This window comes from Nyctibius grandis, chromosome 1, assembly GCF_013368605.1.
Source record: "Nyctibius grandis isolate bNycGra1 chromosome 1, bNycGra1.pri, whole genome shotgun sequence".
NCBI lineage: Eukaryota > Metazoa > Chordata > Aves > Nyctibiiformes > Nyctibiidae > Nyctibius > Nyctibius grandis.
The window spans coordinates 25,628,546-25,637,433 of NC_090658.1; positions in this window are offsets into that span (position 1 = coordinate 25,628,546).

Below are 8,888 nucleotides of genomic sequence, written 5' to 3' on the forward strand. Positions count from 1 at the left end.
GGCTGCTTGGTTCATATTAACCAGCTCTTCTACTTTTAAGCCTAATTTTGAAATTTGCCAACAAACTCTTGCCCTCTGGCATTGGTCAGGCCAGCGGTAAACTCAGATTTCTGCTCTGCTTGCTTAATTGGTGCCTCCAAACGCGGGCTTTATTTTGCCGGCCTGCTTCAGCTTGTCTCAGGCCTTAATTGCAAGGTGTCTAGGGGAGGGCTTGTGATGTATAACGGGCTAACGTTTTTCAAATGGCACAGCTTTTCCCTTTGGAAGAAGCTGATTCATCAACGTGGAAACATTTTGCACAATTGTCTCGACTTCGCCTAAATTTCCAGTTAAAAGAAGGATCAAAGTGCCTCATTTTGATATGGCCAAAAGCGTCTCCTCTTGTCTCATGTTGCAGTGTGGTGCACCAGACCTACCTGGTGAGTCAGGGGATGTGCTCTCCCAGAGGACGTGAGGGATTGTGCCCGAGCACGGGCACAGATGCTGTGGCCACTGCATCTGACGCTGCATGAAACCCCTCTACCGTCAGCAAGGCTGGGAGCTGATGGGAACAGTGCTGAACATCAGGCCAGTCTCCCCCACTTCTCAGAGGTCCACCTCAACCATGACCTTCTGGGGACCCATCATGTGGCTCTCAGGTGCCCTTTCCATCATGTGAGGAGTGTCCACAGGCCAGTGAAACGCATGCCTGCATGTTTTCCTCTGCTCAGGAACAGCTCTTGCTTTGCCTTTGAGCATTTTCCAGCAAGACTGAAGCATCTCCATCCTAGTGAAGGAGTGGTGTATCTGACTGTGGATTCCTTTCTCCATCAATTAATTGTTGTGCTCTTGACTGTACCTCCTTTTTTTAGACCTATTCCTCCAGAGCACTTTCATTGCAGTGTAACAGGAAGTTTTTAATGAGCACATTGTTGTTGGGATTCACAGAGCAGGCTTTGTGCTGCTTCTGAAGAAAGCACATTTGGTAGAGATTATTTTTCTGGAATGGTTTAAGTGGGCACATAGAGAGGAAACTGAACATGTACCCACAGTGGTTTCCTTTCAGTACGAAGCTGTCAGAAGGGCTGGAGCCAACACCAGCCTGGCCTTAGCCTCTGTGCGGGGCTCGTGGCTGAGCTGGTCGGAGAGGCTGTCCTCTCCACCAGGAGAGACAGTGGCTTGCAAACGGTGCTCCCCGGTCCTCATTCCAAAGCGGTCAACTCTGCCGTCCTCACTGAGCACCCAGGAAGGGTGTCAGTGTGTCATGGTTAGTTTTCTCCTTGTGCAGCATGCTTACTCTGTTGTTTTTTAAGCAGTTCCAGCTATGGCCTCGTGGATGGGTAAGGCAAGTGGCATGCTGTGAGATATGGAACTGAACATGATTTCAGATGGAGAGGCTGGGGTGGCAAACCATGCTATTAATGCAGCTGTAATCATCAAACACTGATAACTTGCAGAAAGGAGCCAGCTCATCCCCACCTATCTGTAGCTACCGAGAAAACAGCTAGGGGATAAAAAGAGAATTTTCGGTATGACAGACACTATGGCATAGAACCGGGTCAGGGGGTCTTCCCTCCCAGGTCAGCCTGAGCAGAGGTTATTGGGAACCGAACGCTGCTGCATGTGTGATGGCTTTTTGCTCTTGTTCTTAATGTGTGTGTTGGACACATCAGTTGGGAGTCCGAGCAAAAAGAACCAGAGGCAAAGGAGTAGGACCTGCGATGTCCTCCTCATCCTTGGTGGCATCTGTTTGTCTGAGGCCTGAAGACACGGCTAAAGCCCCCTGCATACCTGATGAGTGGTTAATTTGACAAAACTGGAACAGGAGACTGTATGTTTAAGGGATGTAAAAGCCAAAAAACTTGTCACCTGTTATTTCAGGAAGTCATGGGTTGAGTAGCTGAACTTAGATGAACTTTTTCCTCAGCAGGGGATTTTGGCAGGAAACAGCATTATTGAAAATTTGCTGACTTAACCAGCAGTGTACTTCAAAAGGATCTATCCTGCCCTTAATTATGATCCTTAGATCCAGGACTTTTATTTTGTTTAGGTGCACAAGTGTTGTGAAATGCCTTTGTGAATCGAATCTAATCAAGTCAGTAGTCTCCAGCTGGAGCCTGGAAACCTGCCCAGAGTGCATGGCAGGGGAGGACTGTGCAAGAGGCAAGGAGTGATAACAGCCTGCCAGAGGAGAGACCAAAACGGTGGAGCAGTGAACTGGCCCTAGCAGACACAGAGATTTCCACGCTTTTCTTCTCTAAAACGCCTAAACTCCAGGGCACACTGGGCGTGTGAGTTTACCCCAGTGAGCCCAAGGCAGTTTCAATTTATGCAACTGCTGTTTGCTCAGCAGATGAGAGGCCCAGCTCTCTCTGATCTTGATGGTGTTCAGAGAAGAGACTCTTCTGTAGCTCTCTTCAGCATTCAGGTGGGCATCTGCCCAGTGCCAGGTGTGGATGTGTTTTGCGTTTTTCCAAGCCGTGTTTTTGAGGGGGCTTGAAAATGAGCATCTGAGGACGCTGTACAGACTTAAGAAGAAGAAACTATCAGTATTCAAAGGACAGAGTGAGCAGAAGGAAGGGATGTATTCCTGAGTTTTCATTCTGAATGTGTGATGGTGATGCACCTCCAGGGTTGGGGTGGTGCATACCAAGAGGTCTAAGGCGCAAGGATATGCAGCCCTGTCTGTCAGCCTCAGAGCTCCAACAGGGATTGCTGGTATGGTTGCAGTAGCATCGGGAAGGGTGACTGTCCTCCAGGGTCTCAGTGCATCCCCAGGCCTTCCCTGAGTGATCTGCCAACAGCACATGAGCAGGCAGTGATACTTCTGGTCTTCTCTCCACAGCTAAAGACTTGCCCTTTAACCAGGTCATTTTGGGGAAGACCTGGGATCCGATCTCTGCAGAAGTTTGTGTCCGCGGTGCAGCTCCACAGCAGCATCATGTGATGGCAGCTTCTGCAAGCACTGGTGTACTTGTTGGAGACACTGGCAGTCCCGGTGTGTTGCTCCCGCAGGGCAGGCTGGCCACAGAGGGAGTCGTGGCTGCAAATCGGCAATTCGGGATGTGCTGATGTATCTGTTCTGTACTGATCTGCACAGCTGGAGTGACCAGCTTGACTTGACATATGCTAATCTGAAAGGCAGAGAGGAGTCTTCTTGTCCTTCCATGTCTCCTCACGGAAGTCTGTGGTGCCGGCAGTACAGTGCTGCCCGGCACCAGCACTTACCACATGCTTATTAATGGGAAAATTAGGAGAAAGGTACACAGCATGTCGGCTGTGCCGGGCACCGCCAGGCTGACAGCCTTCAGGAAATGCCACGGTTCACAAAGTTAAATGGGAAGACTGCGTCAGCTCACCCCTCCTTCACAGCAGACAAACAAATGGGTGTGTCCTCTGGGTGAGCATCGTGCCCACGTGCTGTGTTGACGTGCCATGCTGTGCGGGGGTCTTGGGTCTTTTGGGGATGACGAGGAGCTGGAGCCCTGCAGCGCGTGAGGCTGGAGGAGAACCATTCCTCTTCAGTACTGAATCCAAAGAGCCTGACGTGATCCAGAGCAGAATGTAGCACAGCTTTGTGTCAGGCCCGAAGTACACACCTGCCTTTTAAAAACAGTCAGCAAGTTTGATGACAGTGCAGCGCGGCAGCCTGAACGGGGAGACAAACAGTACGACCGGTATTTATCATTGGGACGGTAATTATGCCTGCAGGTCCCATGCTGCCTGGGCCCCAGTGTGGTAAGGGTTGTACGAGACATGATAAAAGACCATCCCTGGCCTGAAGAAATTAGAATCTCATTTAAAACATCCCAGGAGGGTGAGCCAAACGGGGATGGTGTAAGGGCTTGAGGTTGGGAAAAAGCGGGGTGAGTTTGATTACAGATAAGGCTGCTTCCTGGAGGCTCCCGCTGAGCCAGGAGGGTTTGCTGGCACCTTTGCCATGCCATGGAGGCCTGCTCGGGGAAAGGGGTGTGAGGGGTACAGAGGCGAGACACGGTGGCTTTGAATCGGGGAGGAGGGAGGTGGGCTGCAGCGATATATGTACGTGTGTGTTTGTGTGTGTGTGTATTCAGGAGGGGAGGAAGGAGAAAGCTCCTTTTCAGAAGGCCGGTGGAGGATAAGGGCACACTCATCCCCTGATGAGTCCCCTGCAAATAGCCGAGACCGCAGTCCCCGGTAGAGCCGCCGCTCCCGCTCCTTCTGTGCCCCCGGCGCCCACCGGGGCCCGCAGCACAGGCCCCGTTCGCCTGGCGCCCCCGGGGCAGGAGGCGAGGGCCGTGTGTGCCGCGGGCCGTGTGCCGTGGGCCGGGTGCCGTGGGCCGGGTACCCCGGGGCCAGTGCCGCGGGGCCGGTGCCGGTGCCCGCCGCGTGGTGTCACTGCCGGCCAGGCGGCCGCCGCAGCCGAGCGGGGGGTGCGGGCTTGCAGCCCCGGGGGGGCCGGTAGAGCCGCTTGTCTCCCGCCGGCAGAGCCGCTTGTCTCCCGCCCGGACCCCCTGCAAACCCCTTCCAGGCGGGGGATGCTCCGGCAGATCTCCCGGGAAGGGGCACCCCGCGGGTTTGAACACCCGGGAGCACGGCGGGCGCCCCGCACCCTTCCCGTGCCGCCCCGCCGGGCTGGAGCGAGCAGAAGTGATGGGCGAAGCCGCGAAGAAGCCGCTGTCCCCGCCGGGAGAAGCCGACATCGATACTGCTCGGTGTGGGGCCCAAGGAGAGCAGCCAGAAGTGACTAATCCGAGCTTGGGGCAAAGCTGGCCTGAGTGCAAATGATTGCGCTTTGATTTATTAGTAGTAGTATTGATTTTCACGGCTGTCTCAGGGCGGGTTTAGAGCAGCTTCCAGCTGGCCGGCCTCCAGCTGCTGCAAAGGCACCTCCAGCCGCGGCCGCCTCACCTGCCTGCTGCACCTTTCCCATGCGGGAGGGGCCGGAAAGCTCAGTGAAGGCACATCCGACGTTCCTCGGGTTGCCTGCTGGTAATTACTCACACGGGACATCACAACTTTCTGGTCACAGATGGGGCTTTTGCACTACCAGAGAGGAGTCCAGGGCAGTTAGTGCTATTGTTGGCGTATGCTGGATCCTCTTCTTTGGGCAGGGGGAGGCTGAATTCTGCAGCCCCCCAGGCTGAACACACATTCCCCTGCATCTTACTTTCAAAAACAGTCTTCTGCAGGCTGCAGATTTTGGCGAGCTCTGTTTGGGAATCTACCCACAGGGAGAAGGGAGGTCTCTCAGTCCCCCGGCAATCTCCGTGAGCGTGGTATTAACCCGTTCAATGAGGAGAGCCAACTTTCCCCGTCTTGCCAGAAGCCTGTTCAGCAGGGTTCTGCAGATGAGTCCTTCCTCCTAACAAGCAGACACATCTGAGCCAGTAACCTTGCTCTCACAACGCACAAAGGGCAGTATTTAACCATGCTACATTTTCAAGCAATCTTAATTCTCCTTTGAGCAGATTTTAATAGCTTTCTCTGCAGCCTCTGGCTTCAGAATTTGCTTTGATAATTAAACAGCCTGAAATTTCATATGTTTCTTTATGATGCCTGAAATTCCCATTTTCTCCTCCAGTTTGAACAAGTTACCAGATCTGATATGAGATGACAGGCAAGAATTTCATACAGCGGGTATGAAATGAACAACAGCGTCTCTGCAGACTCCTGCCCTCCAATATAACTCGCTCACTCGGCGTAGCTTTGGAAGGAAAAGCCCATTATTTCCTGGCCATACTTCATCTCCAGTACCCCTGTATTGTTTGTATTTCTGTGCACAAGTATTTTGGTATATGTGTTCAAAGCACTTTGCAAGCAGTAGTCTTTGGGGGGCAGGGGATGGCAGGTAATCAACCTACAACTGATGTTTGCTTTGGGTGCTGGTGTGGCCAACAGTCCTGCAGGCAAGGCAGGGAGCAAAACACATGAGCAGCAAACCTCCTTCCTTCCTCAAGCTTCCTAGGGGTTTACTCCATTCACTGGTCTTTCGCCTTTTAGGGATGTTTCTCAGTTTAAAGGGCTCCCCCCCAGATACAGGTATGTCTCAGTGTGAGTGGTATGAGCTGCAGCAATACGGGCTGCACTCATCGCTTCTGTGCAAGGTCTCTTAGTTTGTTGTTCTCCCTGAGTGCCACCACAGAATTATGGATTTCTGTGACAGTCTTCCTTTGGGGTTTAAAAAAAAAATTAATTTTAGCACTCATCTTTCTAGAAAGAAGCTTCACAACATAAATGGAGCACACCCAAGAGGCTGAAAATCAGAAGAGAAATTAAAATCTTCTGCATGCAATTTTATGTTAAAGCTGGCAATTTTGAAAGTGCATTTTATGTGCAGGGGTGGAGAAAGTGGGTTTCGATTTGATCCTTGATTTTGGAGTTGGAAATAGCTGTCTTAGTGCAGGTGGAAGTATTTGCTTCTGCCACATGTCTAATGCAGAACTGCCCTGTGCGTAAAACTGTAGAGTAAATCATGGCTGCTGAGACTTGGCAGAACTGTTCTCATCTGAATTAGTTTTAGAGACATCTGGGCCCAGAGATGCAAGCTGGTGCTATCCCGGTTGCATGTTATGCCGCCAAACCATCTCATGCAAAGCTCCCTTCCCACAGGTGGGTATTAACAAGCACCACTTGTTTTGGTTCTTGCCGGTGTCTTTCTTCACTCCCTCCTCTTCACCAGCTGTCGGTTTGCTAGATGGTTTCTGAATGTGGCAGGTCGATGCAATTTCCTTTCCTGATGGTTGCAGCAGCTCACACCAGATCCCACTTACCGCCCTTTTGGGAGGTGCAAAATTAGGCGCTCGTGGGTAGAATCCTGTGGAGCAGCAATGACTTTGAGGGGGTTGAGGATCTGCCTCCCAGAGCACAGCTTATGGATGCTTGAGGCCAGCGCCAGACCCCCAGCACTCAGGAGACTTCATGTGGCCTCTGATGACAGTGATGTCTCTGTCACCAGCCAGCTTGGGCCCAAGCAGCACTGCCCTGAGCATGGGACCATCTGAGCCCCAGGGGAAGGCTGAGCTGGGCAGGAAGAAACTTTCTGGAGACAAGCACCTGGCAGGGCTGCTCCTGCCTGGAGGGAGGCAGGGAGCAATCCAGGAACGTTAGGTTTCTGTGCCATGAAGGGAATAACGCAGCATCTGGACAAAACATAAGTTACGCAGTCATTTTAGCTGCGTTAATGCATATGGTCCCTCTTGCTTGAGGTATTTAAGAGATGAACAAATTCCTGCACTCCCACAGATAAATTAAATTATGCTGTGTACAATAAATATTGTATAAAGAGATTATTAAAGGCTGGAGAAGACTTGGGCTGCTATGAACAAAGATGTGGGCAGAGATGTGGATTGATTTGAATGCATCTACATGATATTTTTGTGTATAGGGGTATTTTAAACCAGCTTTATAATTGGCAAATTTGCCTTAAGTTGAAAAAAAAGTCAGACTGGATACAAGAAAAGATTTTTTCCCTGTGAGGACAGTTGAACACCGGAGCAGGTTGTCCAGAGAGGCTGTACAATCTGCATCCTCGGAAGTTTTCAAGATTTAGCTGTATAAAGCCCTGACCAGCCTGGTCTGGCCTCATCGCTGACCCTGCTGTGAGCAGGAGGTTGGGCTGAGACTTCCTGAGGTCCCTTCAAGCCTGAATTATCCCTGATCCTGTCTCCATTCCTGGAAGACTTGGGCTTTGCCATGCAGCCGCGGCTCAAACGGCCTCTGTGCGCACACCCACGCAGACACGAGCTCACTCCTTCCCTCCCTCCCTCCCTCCCCGAGCAGCTGGTATTTTGCTGGTGGGTGATGTCATCCCATTTGCCTACTTAAGAGAAGCATCATTAGTGGGCAAGTAATTTATGTAATGCTGCTACTAGTGCAAATTAAGATAGAGCCGGGTTAAGCAGGCCCAGGGCAATGAGGGCACGCTCTGCATGGTGGGCTACAGAGAGAATTGCAGCAGGAGGCTATCGGGCTGGATTACAAGAGATCAGAGGATCGAGGAATGCTGGGTTTGTCTCCTGTTTCCCATGCCCTGCGTGGCAGAGCAGCGATGGGAGAGGGTTTTTAGTCTGTTGCCGTAAGGGAGCTCAGTAAAGGCATGTTCCCTGGCAGCGCCCTTTACCCAAAAAGACCTGCCATAGGAGATCAAAAGCAGGCTCCACTTTTTAAAAGAATAGTTTAAAAAATAGGTCACTGTTGTAAGATCACTTTTTTTCTCTCTGCCCATGTGGATTTCTGTATCAGTTTTGGCTTGTGAGGCTGTACCAAACCCCAGAGCTACCGAGGTGCCATAGCAGCTGAGGACTACAGGATGGTAGGATGTACAGACCTCACAGCAACAGCAGAAGCTGCTCTGCAGACTTGAGGGAAAACTTCAAAGGCAAAACTCAGGAAAAGAGGGAAGGAGCTGCTTGGAGGCTGTCTGAGTAGTTGATGCACCCTGGTGGTTTCTTCTCCCCGACTTGTGTACTATTACTGCTTATGCTCCAGTGGCACTTAGAAATGACGGTGCTGTTGTGGAGCAGAAATGGTGCACAACAGGGCGTTTGCCACCAAGGATGTATCTCAGACCAAACAGAAAAGATGGATAAAGGAAGGACAGCAGCTAGAGAGGGCTGGCCAGGGGACATGGCACCCTAAAGCACCTGTCTCCTGACTGTACCATACACCTCAGCTTCTGAGATGTGTGTCAGACTCTGAATTCTCCTGAACTCTGAGGGAATTTGAGTGTAGAGGGCTTATACCTGCCATAGCTCAGGTCAAAGTCTGACCCCTGCACCTCATGTAAATGAGCAGATGATGTTCCTGCCCAGCTTAGCCTACACGACACTGGTTTGCTCATGTTGCTAATAAAGGTCTGGTTTGGATTAGCACACAGGGCTAGGTGATCAGGAAAGGAAAGAAATGCAAACATACAGCACTAGGTAGGC